The 25000-nt window shown below is 35.7% G+C and overlaps 1 protein-coding gene across 1 annotated transcript in view; it reads left to right on the forward strand.

The window, feature by feature from the left end:
* The first annotated feature begins 21231 nt into the window (after positions 1-21231).
* The window catches only part of LOC149137045 (uncharacterized), a 56716-nt gene continuing 52947 nt past the window's right edge, over positions 21232-25000 (forward strand). Inside the window, exon 1 of the mRNA XM_089344479.1 lies at positions 21232-21366. The gene's annotated coding sequence lies outside the window, so the exon portion shown is untranslated. The remainder of the gene's footprint in view (positions 21367-25000) is intronic.

The following is a 25000-nucleotide window of genomic DNA, read 5'->3' on the forward strand; positions in this document are numbered from 1 at the left end:
TATAGATGTATATATATATATATATATATATATATATATATATATATGTATATATATATATATGTATATATATATATATGTATATATATATATATGTATATATATATATATATGTATATATATATATATGTATATATATATATATGTATATATATATATATGTATATATATATATATATGTATATATATATATATATATATATATATATATATATATATATATATATATATATGTATATATATATATATATGTATATATATATATATGTATATATATATATATATGTATATATATATATATATGTATATATATATATATATGTATATATATATATATATATATATATATGTATATATATATATATATATATATATATATATATATATATATATATATATATATATATATATATATATATATATATATATATATATATATATATATATATATGTATATATATATATATATACTTCCTGTGAGAGATGAAAAGTGGAACGGCTATTGGGAAGTGACTGTAGATTTACCTGGGTGCCAGCGATTCTTTCCCATCCTAGTTACGAAAACACCGGACATTTTGATGTGGTGTGAAAAAAGCAAAGTTGTAAATCTAGTCGAGTGAACGGTTCCTCATGAAGATAACATGGACGCCGCTAGAGCTCGAAACATTGACCGTTATGTAAACCTCCTCGAGGAATTTAAAGACGCAGGCTGGAAAGCAGAGCATTTTCCAATCGATGTCGGATGTAGAGGTTTTGTTGGACACAGTGCGAGACGACTGTCGTTATCGCTAGGCCTAACTCATCGTAAAGTAAATACCACCATGACCGGTATCCAAACTACAGTAGAATAGGCCAGCCACTGATTTGGTTAAAAAGAGATGATGAGCGATGGCTGGTAGCACTTGCATGTGCAAGTTGTTTGCAAGATATATAAATATGTATATATATATATATATATATATATATATAGAGAGAGAGTGAGAGAGATAGAAATATATTATATATATATATATATATATATATATATATATATATATATATATATATATTTTGTGACCCCCACTTCGGTCATGACTGACCATGGGATTGCACCTTGTAAGGTACCCTCCGAGGTACAAGTCTGGGCAAGGTTGTTTATGAAAGACCAACAGTTGCCCATGCATAGCAGCCCTCCTTCTCCATGCCACTGATGTTATCAAAGGGAAACCCAAAAGCCGACAGAGCTTGGCACCAGTGACGTTGTGGCTCATTTATCAATGTGCAAGTGGCTGAGCACTCCACAGACACGTGCATCCTTAGCGTAGTTCTCTGGGAGAGTGTGACAAGGCCGGCCCTTTGAAATACAGGTACAACAGAAACAGGAAGAAAGAGTGAGAGGAAGTTGTGGTGAAAGAGTACAGCAGTGTTCACCGCCCCCTACCGGAGCCTCGTGGAGCTTTAGGCGTTTTCTTTCAATAAAGACTCTCTCTCTCTCTCTCTCTCTCTCTATATATATATATATATATATATATATACACACACACACACACACACACACATATATATATATGCGCGCGCGCGCGTGTGTATTAGTGAAGAATTAATTATCAATCCGAGCAAAATATTTTATAAGCTGTTAGTCCACCAGGCTAACGATATTGTTTAGATTAGCAATGAACTCCGGGTATGCGGCAAGGTCCTCATTCTATATATATATTGTAAATTTGTGGTTGTACTCCAGCTATACTGGTTTTTACACAGTTTTATACAAGAAAGTGTAAATAATGGTCATTACATATTTTTCATTATTGTGGTACTTACAGCTGCTTCCAGTAATCATTATTGGTTCATTATTGATAGGTTTACAAATTCGGTCCAATCAATGGGCCGATTGAGTAACCGTATCAATAACGAACCTGTGATGACAACTGAAAGCAGCTGTAAGTCAAATTTACTACATTAAAGAAAAATATACGACTTGTTTATACTTTGTCTTATATGTGTGTGCTGTGTGTGTGTACGTTCTTTTAACTTAAGACTTTGGCTGGCCCGAGTCTATAACAGAAGGCACATGCTCAAGGTTCCACACAGTGAGACTGAACCCGAACGACATAGTTTGAAAGCAAACTTATTACTACACAACCACACCTGCGCCTATATTTATATAGGTATGTATATAAACACACAAACACAAACACACACACACACATGATGAGCGTCCAATTGCTTGAGGACGTGTGCAACGTACTCATCGAATTAGCGTGTTAAGTAGCTAAGTATTCCACGGATACCCTTACTCTTAACGTAATACTTAGAAAAAAGTCATCGTGACATTGAGTATGACAAGTCTTGACAGTTGAACTACTGATACAATCCATCTGACAATCATCCATGTAGTTTCAGTCAACCATGCTTTTACAATACTTCAGGATCGATCAAGGCTGTAGTAAATACATTTGTCCATTATGCTAAGTAGAGTGGTAGAGTTTGTAACCTCATGTTTGCGAAGTGAACTCCTTAAACACACAGCTACTCAGCTATGCCTGTGTCCATACATACATACAAAATTGAAACTGGATCATTGAAGAACAAGTTAAACTCTATTACACACAGGATGTAAAAGCGCTTAACTAGGCTCTCTTGTATATTTAGTCCAATCTTACGATCTACCACACAAGTGCCTTTGTCTTAATTAATTGCGTTATTAAGGATCCATCGTCTGTCCCATAATATTATTTGGGCAGATTTTAGCTGCACAATGAAACCTAACAAAACGCTCTTCATTTTCATAGAGCTTCGATTGTTCAGGATAGTTATCAATGATGATTCTGGGTACCAACAAAATGTAATGAGACTAGAAGTGTTATGTACCGGATAGTTTGGGTTTTTTGGCAAATTTTTACTTCATATCCCGTATACGTTTCTAATCCTGATTGCTTTAAACTGCGATCATGTTGTTGTTGCTGCTGCTGTGGTTCTATTGGTTGTAGCTGTGTTTAGCACATTGTTACAGTTTCTATTCAGCATTAAAAATTATGTTACTGTTGCCGGTAGTGTTATTGTAAATTTATGAGGTTAAGGTGGTTGTAGTTACTAAATATTCCTTGTTCATGTTATAGTGATATTAGAAGACAATATCCGACTGAATACTCTTGAAAATGTAATTTCTTTGCATAACTGAGTTATGATATTAGAAGAATAATCTTTTGTTCCTTTTTTTTTTTTTTTGGACTTTTCCCATAACTTCAATGTAGTAATGAATGGCAGCATGTCTTGTGTTAAGAATAGATTTCTCTCTAAACTTAACATTATTAAAATTTGTGATGCACGTCACAGCACAGATCTTAATAATCTGGATATGTATTATACACATGCATGTTCATGTTGTCAAATTGTTCGCTTCGCATTCATGCTCTTTCAGAAACAATCCCACTAAACGACACCTTCGGAAAGTGAATTTCATCATTGTTTTGGATAGATCCTTATGAGTGAAGTGGGAATAGACAGAACTGTGTGAAAATCAATCAGATTGACAGTTCTTTTGTAGTATATCTGCATCCAATTTAACACCACCACCTTGCTATAGGGTGTCTGTAAAAGAAACGAAGTGTTTTTAGTAAAAATATACAAATAAAATAAGAACACATGGTGTGCGATCTTGCTGAACTTGTCATTATGGAGGAGATAATTTCTGCAAGATTAAGATAAAATTCAGGAATTTACATCAAAGAGTAAAGAGCATACACTTTAATTTTTTAATCTGCGTAGTATAAAGTTCTTAAAGCTTCTACTCATTTGTAGTCACGTATAGCGCTAGATCCTCCTTCTTTGTAATCGTCAGCACAGCATACCTCGGTACCACTAAATTATGCTAAACTCAGCATTTTACGAAGTTTCTTATAAAGACAAAATGGCTTATAGGATTATTTTTTAAATAATCGGTACTTTTCTATTTAGTATATGGTAAATATCATTACCGGTAGGAAGCTTTGGATATCATAGTGTAGCGCCAAGTAAAATGCCTCGTAGTGCTTAGCTACGTCAGTTACAGTTTGAGTTCAAATATCATGAGGTCGGTGTCGGTTTTTATTTTTCCAGTTTTGTAAAGCATGCAGCAACAATGTACTGGAATGTGAGTCATCTAGTCATATATGTCATGGATTTGTGACAATTTAACTTGTGTGTGTGTGTGTATAACTAGTGGCATATTCAAACTGCGGTAGAGCAACTCGGTTTCCATTCCCATTTAAGGACAATTTACCCTTCAATTGTATACACAAGTGTCACAAAATAAAACTCAGATTGCACCAGTTTATGACAAAAACTAATTTTTTAGGCGGCGAGTTGGCTGAATTATTAGAGCGTCCGGAGAAATATTTTGGCTCTTTATATTAGGGGTTCAAATCCTGCCGAGTTCAATTTGCCTGTCATCCTTTAAGGGTTATAACAAAGTATCTGCCAAGTGCTGAGGCTGATAATATCGATTATTTTCACTCCAACACACAAAATTTATGACTTTGATCCTACGTCAGAAACCGTTCTTTAAGAGGTGATGCTGCTGAGGTTTACGAGGGTACCAGCAACGACAAAAATGATGACGATGACAATGATTGCAGTGAGGGTGATGACAAGGACGATGATGGTAATGATGACTAAAAGGAGGACCAAAAGAAAACAGTAACGATGTTATTGTAATTCTTGTTTAGAAACTGGGTTTAAGTGTGTTAGAAATCCCACTTAACACCCTCGTTGATTTGATTCAAGTGTATTTATACTTGAGTCAAGGTTTCATAACAACCTATTCTCGTTGTGCTACGGAGATGAACATCGTTCTGAAGGTTTCTCTTTTTTTAATCATCGGTGTATGTGGGGATGTGAATCTATATGTGCAATTGTGTATATTCTACATAATAAAGTCATATTACTATGAAGTTTTGTGTAATGTAAGAACTTACTATTGCTATTATTCGTGGCGAGCTGGCAGAATCGTTAGCACACTTTGTAAAATGTATTGCGGCATTTCATCCGGCTTTATGTGCCGAGTTGAAACTGCACCGAATCCGACTTTTATCCTTTTGGGGATCAATGTTGAGCACCGAGGTCTATGTAATCGACTACTCACCCCTCATAGCATTTCAGACATTGTGTCTATAGAAGGAAGGTTTATTATTGCTATTATTACACCCTCCCCTCAAAATTCGTTGGCCTTATGTCTAAATCATCATCATAATCATAACGCTTACAACAAATTCAAGTGAAAATTTATGCACCCCATGTTTCTTGAAGAGTCTGCAGCGTCATATTTTCTTTTAGCGGTGGACGTCGAATTGTTTGTACTCTACATCAGCATTGCTTTGTTGTGTTTTCTTGTTGTTGTTTCTGATATTACCATATTTGGCCCTGATCGAATGAATCACTGCTGGTTTGGAAGACTTGAACATAGAGATAACTGTGATTTTTCTAGTCCCGTATGGTTGACAAGTATAGAGGCGCAATGGCCCAGTGGTTAGGGCAGCGGACTCGCGGTTTCGATTCTCAGACCGGGCATTGTGTGTGTTTATTGAGCGAAAACACCTAAAGCTCCACAGAGCTCCGGCAGGGGCTGGTGGCGACCCCTGTTGTACTCTTTCGCCCCAACTTTCTCTCACTCTTTCTTCCTGTTTCTTGAGTAACGCTGCGATGGACTGGTGTCCCGTCCAGCTGGGTGGGGAGCACATACGTCATAGAAACCGGGAAACCAGGCCCATGAGCCTGGCTAGGCTTTAAAAGGACGCATAAATAAAACAAATGGTTGACAAGTAGCTTCTTTTTCTTTCTCTTTTCATTATTCCACCGAGGTCGATATTGACTTTCATCCTTTGGGGGTCGTTAAAATAAGTCCTAGTTGTGCCATATGATCGATGTAATTCACTAACTCTCTCTCTCCAACCAAAATTCCAGGCCTTGTGCCTATAGCAGAAGCATTATTATTAAAATGATAAACTGGAATAAGTCATAGCATGTCCGACAAAATGTTTAGCGGTATTTCTTCCGACTCTTTACGCTCTGAGTTCAAATTCCAGCGGAGTCGACTTTGCCTTTCATCCTTTTGAGATTGATAAGATATGTACCAATTAAGCACTCGGGCTGATGTAATCGTTTTCCCTTCTCCTCATAATTGCTGGCTTTGTGCCAAAATTTGAACCATTATTTTTATCATTAGTCCGCGTAAATCGACTTTGCCTTTCATTCTTTCGAGTCGATGAAAAAAGTACCAGTTACGCGTTGCGGTCGATGTAACCCACTTGCCCCTTCCCCCAAATTTTAGACCATGCGCTTATAGCAGAAAGGATTATTATTATTAGTAGTAGTAGTAGTAATAATAATAATAGTAATAGTAGGGGGGACAGCTGCAGCTGAAGCAGCAGTAGTAATAGCTCTCATTTAAAAAAACGTGTGATTTGTCACTCATTGTTTTCTCTAACATGTTTAACTGAAAGAAAACAAAAACATTTCTTTTAAACGATTCCTTGAGAGATTCAGAAACAATTCTGGATATCTCACTCATAAGTGGAGAAAAATGTTTGCTCATTCTCAAACTATTTAAACATTAATATTCTTTTAGGCATAAATTCAACCTAAAACTAGCCACCACTAACGAGAGAAATCAAACCCACCGTATATATTTTGAAACGAAAATAGAAAAATGAAGCTATTTTAATCCCACCGCAAAACAATTTACAAGGAGAAAAGAATTGTTGTTTTTTTTTTATTACAAAAATCACTAACATTGAATATACATTCGTAACTATTTGACAATTATCAGCAACAACCATGCACAATGTAAGCACATTTTTTTTTCTTTTTGGTCAAATGAACAAAACGGCGAAAAAAATAAACAAACAAGATTAGCATTTTCCTCTGCTTCTAACACAATGAACATTTTTAAAATGCCTTACCGAGAAAGTAATCCACTTGACAACATTTTGTAACAACGCTCAATACATCTTTACTAGAGTGTTTAATCACCTAATTCTATCACTTGGCGAAATTTTGTAACTAAGATAAAAGCAACTTTACCAGAATTTTAAATGCAAGAAAAAAATTTGTAATGAAGACAAACGTTATCTCACAGGAATTTTTTAACTCAAGGCACTTATTTATACCTTCCTTTGTCTCTTTCTTGAGATACAAAGTGAAAAGATGATCAAGTGTCTTTATGTTCTGAAAGGTTGAGGAGAAAAAAACACAGAACTTTAACAGAGGTGGGTCAACGACTTACGCTGAATTAGCGCGTTGCACACATGCTCATGCAGCTGTATTACAGTCCTTAGGTCGATGATATACGAGAGTCACATTTAAAAATACTGATTTCAAAGTTTGGCACGAGGCCAGCAATTTCGGAGGAAGGGGTTAGTCGATTACATCGACCATAGTGTTCAACTGGTAGTTATGTTATCGACTCCGGAAAAATGAAAGGTAAAAATTTGACCGCGGTGGAATTTGAACCCAGAACGTAAAGACGGACAAAATGTCGCTAAGCATTTTACCCAGCGTGCTAATCGTTCTGCCAGATCCTCGCCTTATTTAGAAATATTGCCACTAAGAATAAAATTCGCTGTTGCCTTTGTATTATAAGTAAGTAGTGAATGATGAAATGGTAAAGAATAGCATGTCGTGGCGAAAGTAATGAATACTTACACCTGGTGTTTAGAGTTAGGGTTAGGGTTTTTGTTACGCCGAAAATGGGTGGTGTACGTATTCTTTACCTCCACCGCATCTCGTTAGGTAGATATACGAATCCTAATGACTTCCAGGTATCACTCAACCACTCTGCTACTAATATTGCTTTTTTACAAACCGTTTATTAATAGCTTTTCCTGACATTTAATATCACACTTGACTGTCTACATAATGGACAAAAATATTATTTCTTTTCTATAACAACTTTTCAAATATATTCCAAACTTTGTTGCCCGCGAATAACTCTTATTCTAAAACGAACACCACCATAAAAATCAAAATAAGGAATATGATGAAAAATTGATTCATGAGTACTCACCCCGATAACTAATAATAAATCTATCCATCGATATGCAAATTCTACCATTGCTTTTTATAAACAAAAATGTCTGTTATTAAAAATTAAGATGTAAGAACTACGAAATAGTACACATGTTCTAACGGATTTCGCATTTTCCCACAACCGTAGTAATGACAAGAGAGAGGGGGAAGAAGAGAGGGAGAAAGTAGTGTTGTACTCAAACGCCTCAGTTTAAACAATTATCAAGCAATGCATCTTTGAAAATGACGCCTTTGTCACTTAAAAATTAAGAAGCTTTTAGATAAGTTTAGTTTCAAGTCTTTACAGGGCGCGGTGAGTTGGGAAGCAGGAAACAAGAAGTAGATATAACTATTTGTAAAAGCAGTTGAAACTGGTTTAGGACGTGCAGCGTCAACTGACGCTTTGATGTACCTCTACTACAGATGTTATGACATTTTTTACTTCTTTTTTTCGAGTAATAAATTTCGAGATCTGTTACCTGAAATAACGTTATATGTGTATATTATTTTGCTTAGTTTTTCTAAATAATAATAGTAGTAAAAACTATACCACTCCCCAAAATATAAACGATAACGACATAAATACTAATAATACTACTAACAATAATGGTTTCAAATTTTGCCACAAAGGCAGCCATTTTTGGGGGGGGGGGCGGAGATGAGTCGATTACATCAACCACAATATTTCGCTGGTACTTAATTTATCGACCCCGAAAGGATGAAAGGCAAAGTCGACCACAGTCGTTTTTGAACACAGAACATAAAGACGGACAAAACACCGCTAAGTATTTTATCTGGCGTGCTAAAAATTCTGCCAGCTCGCCGCCTTATTGCTACTAATAAAGAATGGTTACAGATTTTGGCACAACTCTAGCAACTTTGGGTTGGGTAAGTTGATTACATCGACCCCAGTGCTAGAATGGTAATTACTTTATCGACCCAAAAAAGATGAAAGGCAAAGTAGACGTCAGCGGAATTGAAATCAGAATTGAGGGCTAGTCGATTACATCATCCCCAGTACTCGACTGGTACTTATTTTTATCGACCACGAAATTTGAACTCAACTGGTACTTATTTTATTAGTAAAACCGATCTCGGCGGAATTTGAACTCGGGAGGTAAAGAGTCAGAGAAAAATGCCGCTAAGCTTTCTTATTTAGGACCATCCATCGCTTTGTATTTTATGTCCCCACTTGTTTTGTCTGTCCCTAGTTTTGTATTGTTCCCTCTATGTAAGGCCCTTGTGGCTCGAATAAAATAACCCATTACTTTTGATAATAATTGTTATCAGCATAGGCACAAAGTGGATTAGTCGATTACAATTTCCCTCGTATGTGATTTATAATTATCAAACTCGGAAGAATGATAAGTTGACCGTGACATGATTTGAACTCAGGTCAGGGCTTAAAGAACTGGAGGAAATACTGCAAAGTAATTTCTCCAAGGTTCTCGCAGTTTTACCAATCTACCGTCTTGTAACCGTTTCGTAAATAAGCACAAAGTCAGAAAATGGGGGTAAGAGTATAATAGTTATAATAAACAGTACTTGAAATATTGTTCTAAGCATCTCTTGGTATCTCTGCTGAATCAATCTTGTATTATTAAAAGAAGTATCCCCCACCCAAAAAAAATGAAATCTTTTCCTTATCCGCACTGTAAATCACAGTCAATTTTCAGTAAGTTATCTCTTTTCACTTATTTTCTGATCGAAAAATTCGAACTTTTGATAAATTTATTTTACATTACGCAATACTTATCAATCGTATAAGTGCAAGACGTTTTACTGCAGGTAGAAAAAATGTCGGCAACGTCATTAAAATTCATTAAGAGGTCTAGGGACGTAACTCATTGTTCAATTTTTCTCCAGTATTTTTACTCATTAATAACACGCTAAGAAGCACCAGCACGAATCAACAATTTATAAAATTTTGACTAAACAAAAAAAGTTAACAAGTTGAACTAGTTATCACTTTCTAAGACGCCTGAAAATAAATGGTAAATTAAAACAATTTTGGTAAAGAATTTCATTTATATTTTTAATGTAATTGATTAGATCTCACCCTACTTCGAAACGCGCATAAAATATTGTCTGGCATCTATTCGTATCAGTGTCGATGGAAAAGTGAACACAAAGCTCTTGAGACAACGCTCCATTTTTATATTATTTAGATATTGTGGTGTTAAAAATACTTTCAAAGGGATTCTTTAAAATGTTCTGGAAATTTCTTTTCATTTTTGCAATATTTGGTAGATTTTCATTTTTATTGGTAATAAATTATTGGGAACAACAATATGGATTTTATCTGTTAAATAAAAGCGTGACATTTTTCTGGAATATACCTATAAAATTTCTCTTCTATATTTTTTTTTCCTCAGAAGACCTCGCTTTACCTCAGTGACTCTGATATTTTGGGGCATAGTTTTATGAAGTTTGGATCTAGTCGATCAGTAGTAGACGTCGTGGAATCACAAACAACTGCATAAAGTTTGCTTATATTTGTGTCTATACTATTGAGGACAATGGCTAAGTATGCGTGTAAACCAATACACTTAAGATATCTGTGCTATACCTTTGAGCAGCTTTCACATAAAATTCGTAGGGCATATGTCAAACAAGCTAGAACAAGTCAGTTAACATAATTTACACACAAGACATTCGTCTGCCTCCCCCATATTTGATTATATACAATCTGCAAACCAAATGACTAAATTAAGTTGTCGGGGTAGTTTAGTAGAAAAAGAATCAACATTTGATTTCCTGGAAGTTATAATGCCAAGTAATGTATATTGAGTGAATCAGAATTCATTCCTTATACCACTCTGTAATACAAACTCACATCTGACCATAGACCTAGAATTAATACAGCACTCTTGTGATCGCAGGAACTGCTAGCTAAAAGTAGTAGCCAAATCCCCTCTCAAATTACATCCTTTCGTCTTAAAAATAGAAAGATAGGATTGCAATGGATAGAATGTCTGTCATCGTTGTAGGTCTCAAGCCAGAGTAGACAAAGATCGAAATAATAAAATAATTCCAAGAAAGACTCTCAAACTTCACATTAATTGTTCATTTAGTTTTTGTTTCCCAAATTAGTATCTCCGAATATTTTAATTCCTCTCTACCCGTTATCCTTTTAGTGAATTGGATGAAAGACCGCCCCCACTACCACCACCAAAATAAACTTGAAATTCCTTGTATTGCGATGACTTCCATATTTATTCTTAATACAATCCAGTAAATTCGAACATTAATACGATAGTCACTTGTGTTCCGCTACAGAACTTTACGACGAAAGTTTGCTCGTAACACACTCGATCCATAAGAGCCTTTTATGCGAATGAATCTGGTGTATTACTAACACACAACCATCATAACGGAGAGGTTGTTCTCTTGTGACAAAACACAAGAGCGGTTAACAACACGTTCGAACTTTTACTGGAACGCATTAAGAATAATATGCAAGTCATCGTTTTTAATTTCGCTGTTTACCATGCACACGATTTGATAATATATTAATTGATATTTTAAAACTCAGAAGCTACATACAAACTGTATTTTAAGTATGTATTCTAAGTCGGCGGAGGTAAAGAATACGCACACGACCCTAACCCTAAACCTAACCCCTAAGCTCCGAAAACGGGTGATGTACGTATTCTTTACCTTCGCCTGTGAGTCTTTATTTTGGTCAATTTAAATTACAGAAAGAATTCTAAATTATGTTCTTGTATATCGATAGTTTTATTTTGAATTTTTCAACTTGTCTATTCTCCAAAAACATTAGAAGAAAATTAAAGGGAGTGATAAGACTTTAACTTGGAATCGAAACTGAATTATAATGAAGCTAAACTAATGTATATATTTTCATTCCTTACACATACACAATTATAACAGTAAAATGCTATTACTGCACTCACTTGGACAGGGAAACCGTTCTGCACGCGCTTGTGCAATGCCCCGATTTTACAGAAATGTGGGTTTACGACGAACATCTGTTGTCACGACTGGGAAGAGGACAGCTGTCTTCCGGGTCGATCATAAAATTGTTCTCCTTTCCTCCTTTGACAAAGAAGGTAAGGCTTGTTTTCTCACTGTAGAAGCTATTGCGAAAGAAGTAGTGTGGAAGACTCGCATGAAAGAAATCGTGACAGGCACTTTCATCCCCAGCCTTGGGTCGGCGAAATTTCTCACCTTCCGCCTGAAAAGGAAAATAAGAGTGGAGAAAGAGTGCCTGTCGGCGGACGTATATAGGGAAAGATGGAAGGAAGTTGCGAGAATGGTGAGAGTGAATGTTTCTACTTAAGAGTGTTCATAAAGTATTTTCAAAGGTAGCAGTGGAGGATCGGAGCTTGCGGGGGCCAAAGCAGAAGCCGTCCCCCACTTCATTGTTTAATTGTTCATCCCAATCATTCGATTTTATTAGAAATTTTTAATCGATATTTTTATATTTGTGTTTTTCATCCTGGACCCACACCACTGTATCGTCCTCTCTACGTTTGTCCTCCTGTGGGCAATAAAGAATTAATAATTGTTAGCCGGCTGGACAAAATACTTGACAGCATTTCGTCCGTCTCTACGTTCTGAGTTCAAATATTGCACAGGTCGACTTTGCCTTTCATCCTTTCGGAATCGATAATATAAGTTAATCACTGAGGTTGATGTACTCGACTAGTCCTCTTCCCACAAATTTCAGGCCATGTGCTTATGGTAGTTTCGATCCAGAAAGAGACAAAAACTAGATGTAGTGGTTATCGAAGAACGTCGTGGACAGGAGACTGCAAGATTGATGGAAGTGGGTCTTGGTATGCGTGGAACTAGTTAGAGCAGTGTTTCCCAATCTATTGGGTTGGTGCATAATTATTGCGGCTTTTTTTTCAACAAATTTTATTCAACAAAAACAATAACAACATGTAACAAAAACATCTTTAAATGATTATTGCGGAGCATAGTCACCATCTACTTCAATTACTGCTTCCCATTTGCTTGGCAAATGGTCGATTCCACGGGCGAAGAAGTTACTGTTCTTAGAGGCAATCTACTCTTTGACGGCGGTCACCAAGTTATCCAAATCGTCGGAAATTTCGTTCGCGAGACAATTTTCAGCAATCGATTGACGCGATAGTCCGTAGGCGCTTCTGTGGGAGAATATGGTGGATGAGGAAGCAGCTTCCAGCCCTTATTGACGATAGATTCGACGACACAACGCTCAACATGTGGACGCGCATTATCGTGATGGAAGACGATATGGTTCTTTTTGCGCGGTCTTTTCTTCTCGATTGCAACTTGAATGCGATCAAGTTGAGGTATATAAATGTCTCTGTTGATGTTTAATTGCCGCTTGCCGTTTTTGTCTGGAATCCGCCACTGTTGACGCTCATCGTCGTCATTCCACGAATAACAAATCCCGTTTGAGATGATTTCTCAGTGAATGATTCCGCTTCTGTCCCACTAAGCACACTACATTGCCTTCTTAAAGTGAACACCTTTTGTTATTCCCTTGGTTGAGATTTTTCAGGAACGGCGTTTGCTCATTTTGCTGCTGCAAATCGGTAAAAATTCGGACACATTCGGCTTTGTTGTTATCGGAGAGTTCGTGAGAGACCGACCCAGCCAATTTCTATACTTTTCCGAGCTTTTGGGACGACCATCGATGGTCGAATGGTTCACATTGAAGTCTTCGACCAACATTTTTGTTGTCAAGCTTTCGGTCTCTTCCACGGCTACCAAAAGTGCCTAGTCGTTGAAATTTGATGGTCGACCTCTTCCTTTTTCATCTGTGAGTTTTGTATCGCCCGATTTGAACTTCCTGAACCATCTTTCAACTTGGCTCTTGCTGATTATTCCTTCACCAAAAAGTTCGCGAATAACTGTGCTGCATTCCAACCTTTTTCAAAGTGGTAGAGCATAATATGACGAATGTGGATATGATTTTCGATACGCATTTTTATGAAAATACAAAAGGCCCACCGTCATTTAAAGATGTTTTTGTTAAATATTGTTATTGTTTTTGGTGAATAAAATTTGTTGAAAAAAGCCGCAATAATTATGCACCAACCCAATATTTTCTCCCCAAACCCCACTATAACTTTCAAGAAAAATGTATGCTTCACAGGTCGAGAGGAAAAAAAACTATATTCTTGGTATCTTATCACAATTATTTAATACAAAATTAATACGAAAGAATCTACCGGTAAATCTTAAGTACTGGACACAAAAAGAGGGAACATTATTGACTAAGAAAAAATAGATTTTCACAATTCCATGTCCCACTAAAAAATAAGTGAATAAAAAATTTCGAATCCTGTGCCCCACCTCAATTTTTCCTGGCTGCACTGGTGGGGCGTATGCCCCACGTTGAGAATCACTGAGTTAGATGAACAGAAGCTGTTTTAGTAACAATACGAATAGTTGAGGAAAGTAACAATTCGTTTGTGTGCCAGTGGTTTTAATTAGTGTTGAATTAATATTTGGTAATCGGCTGTATGACTTTCTTTAGATGCTATAAAGGTTGTTTGTGGTGTAGCAACAAAACCGATCGATGTATGTGAGCAGTAATTGACTGGGTATTTTACTTTAGATTTGTAAAAAGTCGGCGACTGTTTAAGACTGGAATATTTCCTAGTCCGACATAATATAATTGTTACACGTTTTGTATGATTCTCCCTGTTGAACATAACTTTTGATATTTTTTTTTTCTGTTTGTGACATTTCTGTCCACAGCTATTTCCGCCTTGTCAGTGTATATATATTATGTACGTCTGATTTTCGATATTAATTACTAAAGACGGCTGAAAGGGCAAAGAATTTAGTTACTGTGGTAACAGTATCAATGTGTGATGAATATGAAAACCAGAAAATGTTGTGTATTTTGAAACCCCAAGTATGAGAATACTAGGCGAGACAAAGATAAAGAAAGAGGAGTTAACGAGATGAGGGGAATTTCGTTGATGTTTCTAACAGATTCCGTGACCATATATACGCTCTCTCTCTCTCTCTCTCTCTTTGGCTCGTGTGGGTTGTGTGTTAGTGGAAAGTGGTGTTTAGCTGTGGTCCATGAATGCTTTGAGGAAGGAGAATGTTTGCTTATTTTATAATTTTGGGATTCAATGAGAATTTTCTTAAATAAAAGAAAAACAAGAGACATGAAACTTTGACATGAAAGTGAATTAAACTCAGGAGATTAATCTCAGTTCAAGAATTGGAAACTGGTTGTGCATTTGAGTATGAAACCTAGCTGTGAATTGTGAATTTGAGTATGAATAGTAAAATATTAGTATTAAAAATAGCTTCAAATTTTAGCACAAGGCCAGCAAGTTCGGCGGAGGGTTTAAGTCGATTACATCGACTCCACTGCTCAACTTCTAGTTATTTTATCGAGCACGAAATGATAAAGTTGACCTCAACAGAATTTGAGTTCAGAAAGGTAAAGTCAAACGAAATGTCGCTAATTATTTTACCCGGCGTGCCAACGATTCTGCCAGCTCGCCGCCTTAATATGAGTTTTTAAAATATAAAAAATCAAGGCGGCGGGTTAGTCGAACCGGGCAAAAATTCTTAGCAACATTTCGTCTGTCTTTATGATTTGAACTTGAATCCCGCCGTGGTTGACTTTTCTTTTCATCCTTTCAGGAATCGATAAAATAAGTACGATTTGTGAACTGGGGGTCAATGTAATCGAGTTAATTCCTACTCTGACATTCCTGGTTTTGTACCAAAATTATGAAACGAACAATAAAATAATTTACCAACTGAGCGAGAGTTCCAACTGGCAAGGTATATAAAATATTGTTTCATTTTTGGTGTATCTCAAATACTGACTATATTTTCGGAGGGAGTATATGATGTGATTATAATCCTTTCTATTACATTAGGCAACAATCTTTTTGCCACTATTAGACGAAATGATGCTCATAAGTAATTTGGGAGCGTTGATTCCGAATATGCAATCATTGTTGCTCTAGCATGTCACGTTTTTGCGCTATCATTATTATACTGCTATCAAAATTACAATAGAGTGAAAATTCATGACAAATAAAATGAATGTACATATGAAATTACTTCTGTCAGTAAATTATGTATGAATTTACTTTCAACACTAATTGTGAACTTCTTTCTGTCAGTAATTCGTAGTTGTTGTTTGTAAATAGCGATTGGAAACTTACAGTGAAAACAATACCGATTAAAATTAAAGTGAAGACAATAGCATCTGAAAATAAAAGTGAAAGCAATAGAGAGTGAGTGAGAAATAGAGAGAAGGGAGAGATAGTTAGCTAGTTAGACAAATAAGATAGATATAAATACTCAGATTTGATTCACCTCTGTGAAAATTGTTTCTTATTAGGTGTCAAGATTTCCCGCAGATAATATAGGATTCATGAGTTTCGTTAACGAAAGGGATCTTTTGAATTGGAGCTAGTCCAAAGTTTCTGTTGCGTTAAATGAATCATATCTCTCATTGATATACTCTCAGAGGCAATTTCGATCGAGATAACGAAGGAAGCTCTTACTTAGTCTCTGGATCAGCTAGATATAGCAACTAAATCTTCCTCAAATCACGCCTTTTTGAAAATGTAAGGACACATTGGATATTGTAGTCGTAAAACTAGTGCAATGCTGATCAGAAGAATGGGGTAGTCATTGTTGGAACAGATCTCATTATAACTTTGCTTGGTAGCGCTTTTTTTGTGCATAACCATTAAAAGAAAAGAACAGCCTATTGCAAACAATGTTACCTAAAAAGCTTGGTGCACATTGGTTACACAACTACTGTGCAATCCAAGACGGCAAAATGGTAGACACAGAATATGTTGCGCTTGTTACAGTGCTTTGAGTTCGAATACCATCACAGTCAATCCTGCTTTAATCTTTTAGAGGTTGATAAATAAAGAACAATCAGCATATCTCTCTCCTGTTTTTCAATTCTGCATTTTATTTGTAATTCAGTCGTGTCACTCTGACTTGGAATGAGAATTGTGTTAAGAGGGCACGTGACACTCAGCCGCTTATGTGCTATGCTGACCAGTAGGAATTCAGTTAGCCGAGCTACTAAATGCTCATCGTCGAACCGACGAAGACTCTACCAAACCAACCACACAACTTGGCATCTGCAGCAGATTTGAACTCACTATCTATGAGCCAGCAGAATAATTTCTTATCCACTGAATCATTTCGCTTGAAAACCTTCCACTTAATCAAAAAGAAATAGAATATTTGGAATTCCACACATTTCTCAAACCTGTTAATAGTTTACGTGAAATAAAATTGTCTTCAACGAGAAATCACCACCTTCGAAGATTCGGATTACTGAGTGCTTACTGCTTATTCTAAATCGCTAGAAATAATTAAAATTCATGTAGAATAAATAGACAAGAAACAATTGGGGATGAAAATGATAAGGACATTTAGTTAGTGATTTCTAACATGAGTTTGATATAAAATATGATAAAGGGTGACGTTCTTACCTTTCTCAAACAACATATTTACTCAAAAATACATTATGGGGATTTATTCAGGGAAAAGTTTATTTAGTTATAATGGTTGAGTGGATAAATTGTCTCCTTAATATGTTGATGAGGCGTGCTTTATGATTCCTATCGCAGACATTGGGGCGTGCCTTTGGGCGAAGTACTTAACTCTACTTGTCTCGATACGTATGACACCAGCTTGACGGCAGGTCAAAATAAAATGTTAAGAGCCTAGCCTGCAGACACGTTGGATTCTTTACACCCTGCAGTGTGATATGTGCTTACAAACCCTTGTATTAGAAACTTGGTGCCTTATTGACTAGAGTTTTTCACCCTTCAAAAGTGGAGGTTTGATAATTAGATGATCTTCTATAATAATATTAATAGTTTATCAAAACCACATGATAAGTGTGATAGTGCGGCCCAGGTTTTACTGGTTCCCATTTGGATTCGTGTTACTTGCATGTATGACGTTTATTCGAATAGTGTATTAATGTGTAAAGGTCAGGACATCGCTTTTATTAAATATAACGTCTCGTGCTTAAGAAAGTAATTGTTATTAAATATGTCCTTTATGTCCCCCGATAAAACAATTATCTGATTTCTCACATTAACACTCACAACACTACTCAATTCTAGACAACGTAGTCATTCCGCATAATCCCCTGCGCCCCAGTTCATCGAACATAACTCATCCATTCTGAAAGAAATAACGGTAACTGGATTTTGAACTGGGGATCAAAATGCATGAAACTGATTATTGTAGTAAATGTAGTAGGAACAAGACTTAATACTGTTACGGAGAAAGGGAGAGTGAGAGAGAGAGAGAGAGAGAGAGAGAGAGAGAGAACAAATAATTGTTTCTTATTTAGGTAAAAAGACCAGCATTTTTGAGGCGCGGCGATCAGTCGATTACATCGGCCTCAGTGTTTGATTGGTACTTATTTTATCAGACACGAAAGGTTGAAAAACTACGATGTGACAACTATTTTTGCGATTCAACATTCTTGATGAAAAGTAGTAGTAGTAGTAGTAGTAGTAGTTATTTCAAATTTTCCCCACAATGGCAGCCTGGGGGCGGTGGAGATGAGTCGATTACATCGACCCCAGTGTTCAACTAAAACTTATTTTATCCTTCTCCGAAAGGATGAAATGAAAGGTAAGGTCGACCTCGGCGGAATTTGAACTTAGAGTGTAGCGTCGGGCGAAATACTGCTAAGCATTTCGTCCGGCGCGCTAACGATTCTGCCAGCTCACCTCCTTCTTCTTCTTATTAATAATAATAATAATAATAACAATAATAATAATAATAATAATAATAACAATAACAATAATAATAATAATAATAATAATAATAAACTTTAGAAATACACCACAATCTAGGTGTATTGCCAAAATTGGCATTACTTGGAACTGCAGGCATATTGCGTAGAGTACTGTCATAATATATTCAGTCAACAACATTACGATATTGGATACTGTCTTTATAATAATAATAATAATAATAATAATAATAATAATAATAATAATCCTTTCTACTAAAGGCACAAGGCCTGCAATGTAGAGAGGGGACTGGTCGATTACATCGACCCTAGTACGCAACTGATACTTAATTTATCGCTCTCGAAAGGATGAAAGCCAAAGTCGACCTTGGCGAAATTTGAACCGAGAACGTAAAGAGCCGGAAGAAATGCCACTAATAATAATAATAATAAAAACAATAATAATAATAATGATAATAGAAATACTAATAGCAATATGAATATATCTATAATTGTATGTATACGACTCTGTGTGTGTCTCTGTGTGTCTTGTGTGTATATGTTTAACTGGTGTGATTAATAGGCGTTAAAGATTTTGAGCTTGACAGTGAAATGAGGAGAAAATTTCGTAAAACTAGATAAAAATATATATCATTGCTAGAGTTTTTCATTCCTTCTTAAATGTTTTTCTATGCACAAAAGTATGCATATCTCTCGCTGGTATGAAACTGCACCAGCGTGCCCGTGTGGGTTAGACATACATGAACTATTGGAATTTCGATGCGATTTTTGTCAAAATAGCTGGAAGTCACATGGGAGATTGAAGTAGCACTCGAATATTCGCAACAAACAATCGGAAAATGGAGCCAATGCGACTTTGCTGCAGTATATGGATCAGCTCTTCAGACGCCTTTCAGGGCTCAAAAGTCATCTTAGCTCTCACTCTAGGAAAGAGTGAGAGCTAAGTATAGTTAGATGTACGATTACTACTGTATGAGATATAGCTCCACGAAGATTATCATTATCCAGTCAGCTTCCGGTGAAATGGTTAGTGGACTACGCTTCGTAGCAGATTTATAAGTTACGATGTACAGAGCATATGCAATGGAAATTTAGCCACTACGAATGCTTCACAGATTACAGGCAAGTTCAGCGCCATCAGTTCATCGCAGGAGAGTTCACCGCCATTAATTCACCGTGGATAAAATCCACAGTAAGTAAAGTTCATCGCGCGGGAAGTTTACCGAGAAAATATATCTATAGTATCTCATAAATAATAGTTAAAAACTATTTTATTGAAAAAAAAAATTGAAGCTGAAAAATTGTCTCAAAAATTTCGTCCGGTGAACTTACCGTACATGAAACATAATTTCGCAATTGCAGTTATTTGGAGTTCAGCATTGGATGTCCTAGGTGCACTTGGATGTCTAACTGCAATGAATCATCAGGTGTAGAATCTATTGCATCAACAGAATGCAATAAAGCATTCCCCCAGTGATGCATTGCCGCTAGGCATCCAAATGCACTTGGAACATCCAGTGGTGAGTATCAAGCAACTAAATATTTGTACAGTTTTTTTTTATCCTAGTTTTCAAATATACATACATTTATATATGTATTGGTATATTTGTGCATGCATGTGTATACTTGAATAAATGTATATATGTATATATATATAAGCTTATTTAAATGTGTGTATATATATATATATATATATATATATATATATATATATATATATATATATATATATATATACGTATATATTTATGTATGTATGCGTTTATATTTATGTATATATATGTGTATGTAAATATATATATATATGCTTGTTTTCACCTTTTCGATATCAGTGAAGAATTTCACTGGAAAAGTAGATATAAGATTGCCAAGATTTTATCTCTCTCATCAAAGATCAGTGGCTATCGGACGGTGACGAAGGGAAATAACCCTGAAACCCGGGTCCGTTCGTGCTACAGATCATGATGGGAGGGGTAACTTCCCTTGGCAAACAGGACACAGTAGTGTGTCGATAAGCCAGCTGGAGGAGCTGTCCTCCTGGGGCTAAAAGCAACAGTAACATCCACCCCTAGGGGTCAGCCACACTTAAGTGGCAATATACTACACTTTATATATATATATATATATATATATATATATATATACACATACCGAAGTTCAGAAATAGCAGCTAAAAATGCTGAAACTCCAACAGATAGCAGTTACCCGCAACTCACATAGGCAAAACAAGAAGAAAAATAACGAACTAAACTAGCCATAGTTAATCATAGACATGTTTCTGGTTTAGGAGCATAAAAACTCTTCATTACCTCATCGGTATGATATTCCTTGGTAAAGATTATTAATTATTAATTTATTAATAAATTGATAATCCTTTACCCTTTTAATTGTAATAATTAATTATTCACTCCTGGATAGTAAGCCACAGATTTTCTGCGGTACCGCCTGCGACGCACATGGTAATCCGTGAGGGAAGATGATGGGCTGGCTCGCCTTTTGGAGATACTTTCAAAATGTGTCGACTGCAATGATGGCGCTAGATCATGCATGCACATTTGCCAGTATCGTCGAATTTACAACAGGAATATCATACCGATGAGGTAATGAAGAATTTTTATGCTCCTAAACCAGAAACATGTCTATGATTAACTATGGCTAGTTTAGTTCGTTATTTTTCTTCTTGTTTTGCCTATGTGAGTTGCAGGTAATTGCTATCTGTTGGAATTTTAGCATTTTTAGCTGCTATTTCTGAACTTCTGTATGTGGTGAAGCAACCTGTTGCTGATCCCTTAATTTTGTTTATAAATGTATAAAAACTTTTAAATAAGTTCCACACCGATAATGGTGCTTACATACCGAAGGGCTTGGTAAAAAAATTATTAATTATTAATTTATTAATAAATTGATAATCCTTTACCCTTTTAATTGTAATAATATATATATATATAATATTATATTATATTATATCATATCATATTATATTATATTATATTATATTATATTAGTGGAAAAATCAAAACCAAGTTAGAACGAGTATCTCAGGTTATTTAGAATAATTTAATTAGGGTAAGATGAATCTGAAGTCTTACAGCCGTTTCTGGGATAACCTAAGTGGTTGGTTAACATGTCCATGCACTGAGTATCCTATCATCAGAAGCAAGGTATGAATATTTTAGAGGGAGAAAATTTACGGTTTACAAGGAATAAAATTCACAATTTATTAGGATTTTAATAGAATAAAGAATAAAAGTAGAAGAATATTGGCACGAGAATAATGTTCACAACTCATCATTTTCCAAAGGATATGGAAAAAGATGAGCTATAAACATTATTCTTTCCTTGTATTCTTCTAACTTCTTTTACTCTTTATTCTTCTATTTTATTCCTTATAAACTGTAAATTTTCCTCGTCTAAAATATTCATACCTTGTCTCTGATGAAGGGATACCTAGTGCAGGGACATGCTAACCAACCACTTGGATTATTCCAAAAACAACTGTATCACTTCAAATTCACCTTACCCTAAATAAATTATTCTAAATAACTTGGGGTACTCGTTCTACCATGGTTTTGATTTTTCCTCTAATATAATATATACATGCTATAACGGAACCCTTACACAGATCCCTAAATCCAGTCTTAGCTGTGATCTCGGAACCTAACGGTCGACCAACGGTGACACTTATCCAGCGTACCTATTCGTTAAGATCACAAGTGAACTAAACCCCACATATTCTACACACGCACGCACACACACACATCTATATGTATTTGTTTGTATGTATATGTATATATATATATATGTATGTATATATCTATGAATGTATGTATATATATATGTGTATGTACATATATATATATATATGTATGTATATATATATATATATATATATATATATGAATACGTGTGTGTGTATATATATATATGCACACACACACACATGTATATATATATATATATATATACATATATATACATGCACTTGTTGTTGTTAGCACTCCGTCGCTTACGACGTCGAGGGTTCCAGTTGATCCGATCAACGGAACAGCCTGCTCGTGAAATTAACGTGCGAGTGGCTGAGCAATCCACAAACACGTGTACCCTTAACGTAGTTTTCGGGGATATTCAGCGTGACACAGCTGGCCCTTTGAAGAAAGAGTGAGAGAAAGTTGTGGTGGAAGAGTACAGCAGGGTTCGCCACCATCCCCTGCCGGAGCCTCGTGGATATTTAGGTGTTTTCGCTCAATAAACACTCACAACGCCCGGTCTGGGAATCGAAACCGCGATCCTATGACCGCGAGTTCGCTGCCCTAACCACTGGGCCATTGTGCCTCCACCATATACATGCACACATATATGTATACATACACAAAATATGAGGTTTAGCCTCTCTATGAGACACCCTGGGCAAGTGTTTTCTGCCCTGGTCCCAGGCTGACTTAAGCTTTGTGAGTGGATTTGGTTTACGGACACCCGTCATGCGCGTGTATGTGTATGTCTGTGTGTGGGGGGGATTTGGGTTTAGGGTGGGTGTATGTGATTGCCACCATACTATTGCTTGACAACGCAGGTTTTGGTTTTTGGTTTGTTTACGTCCCTGCTACTTATTGGTTCGGTAAAATAAACCCATAGAAAATTATATAGTTTACAAAAAAAAGAAAAAGATAGAAAGAAAAACGAAAAGAAAAAAACGAAAAAATATGTACAAGGGTCGATCCGTTCGACTAAACCCTTGAAAGTGGTGCCCCAGCATCGCCGTAACCCAGTGACTGGAACAAGTACAAAATAAGAGATAAAACAGCCAACAACAATGATTAATGTACAAACATATTCGCGCCATCACTTATTCTTGACGGTACTGACTGCTGCGCCTCAATCTCGTTATAGCAAATTACGACTAACTGGAAAGAACATAAACAACAATGCAATACGCATCATCATAGGCTTGCACATAGACCACACCCACAGAGCATCTTCCGCTCACGTAAACTGCTTTCTGCTCTCCTTTCTTGCTAGTCGCCTTCTTCTGTGCACACTAAACAGATTATTTGCGCATAGAAGTTAATATCGTAGTTGAAATATACACAAGTTATTTTATAACGAGCAGCATTTGTTGTACTCAATACTTCATCGTTATATAATATCACTACATTGTATTTTAATTATTTATTTATTTATTGTTACTTCTTTAGTTTATATTATTATTTTAAGAAATATTTCTGCAGGCCATCTATCTATCTATATATCTATCTATCTATCTATCTATCTATATATATATCTATCTATCTATCTGTCTGTCTGTCGGTCTATCTATCTATCTATCTATCTATCTATCTATCTATCTATCTAAGGAAAAAGGCCAGAAGTAAGAAAAGTACCCAATAATAAAAAGGCTCGCATGTACCTTCATATTTAAGCAATTATAACCCGGATGAACTTCATTCTTGTTATTAGCGCCAATTTCTAACCGTCCTTTGTTTTCTTCATCGAACATTACAATCAATGTTTCATACCGAGAACAATTACTTTCTTATTCCTGTTCCAACAGGCTGTATTTTCCGACTTTTCAAATTCCAGTGCTTTTTTTCTCCCTAACCAATCAAATTCCGTCACTATATCTTTTTCCTACTGAATCCTATTCCCTGTTTCTAATTATTAAAATATCCACCTCATCCTCCTATGCATGGTTATAAAATTTATAATTCGATTGTATTCTACATCATATATTCAGTATTAAATATTTAGATTCTTCTCTGTGGTAAATACCCTCTTTACTCTTCACTCGCTTATGTGGAGAAAAATAGCATTATATTAACACTATAATTTCTTACGTAACAAGCTCAAAGTGTTTTCTAGATGTATAAGCATAGTCAAGTGGGAGCTTGTGTTCTTTCAAGGGTTTACTGACGTTAATCAAGCGATTTCATTATTAAAACAGAATCAGGTCATCGACTAGATTTGAAATGAAATTTTCACTCCTCTCTTAATGGGAATCACTGAAAAAAACCTTTGTAAAAGAATACACTAAACTGAAATAAGGCAGTGTATTATCAGTATTAAGATGAATTTCCTGCTATCAATATATTCTTTTGTTTTGCGTAATGTTTTTCGAAAACTTTCATTTGAATGAACTATTGTAAAGGGTATTAGAAACGATATAATTGCATCTTTGTAAGTAAAATGTTCGCAATCCCAATATACTATCAATAGTCTATTATACTATTTCAAACCATA

Source organism: Octopus bimaculoides, chromosome 2 (assembly GCF_046866305.1).
Source record: "Octopus bimaculoides isolate indiv1 chromosome 2, ASM4686630v1, whole genome shotgun sequence".
Lineage (NCBI taxonomy): Eukaryota > Metazoa > Mollusca > Cephalopoda > Octopoda > Octopodidae > Octopus > Octopus bimaculoides.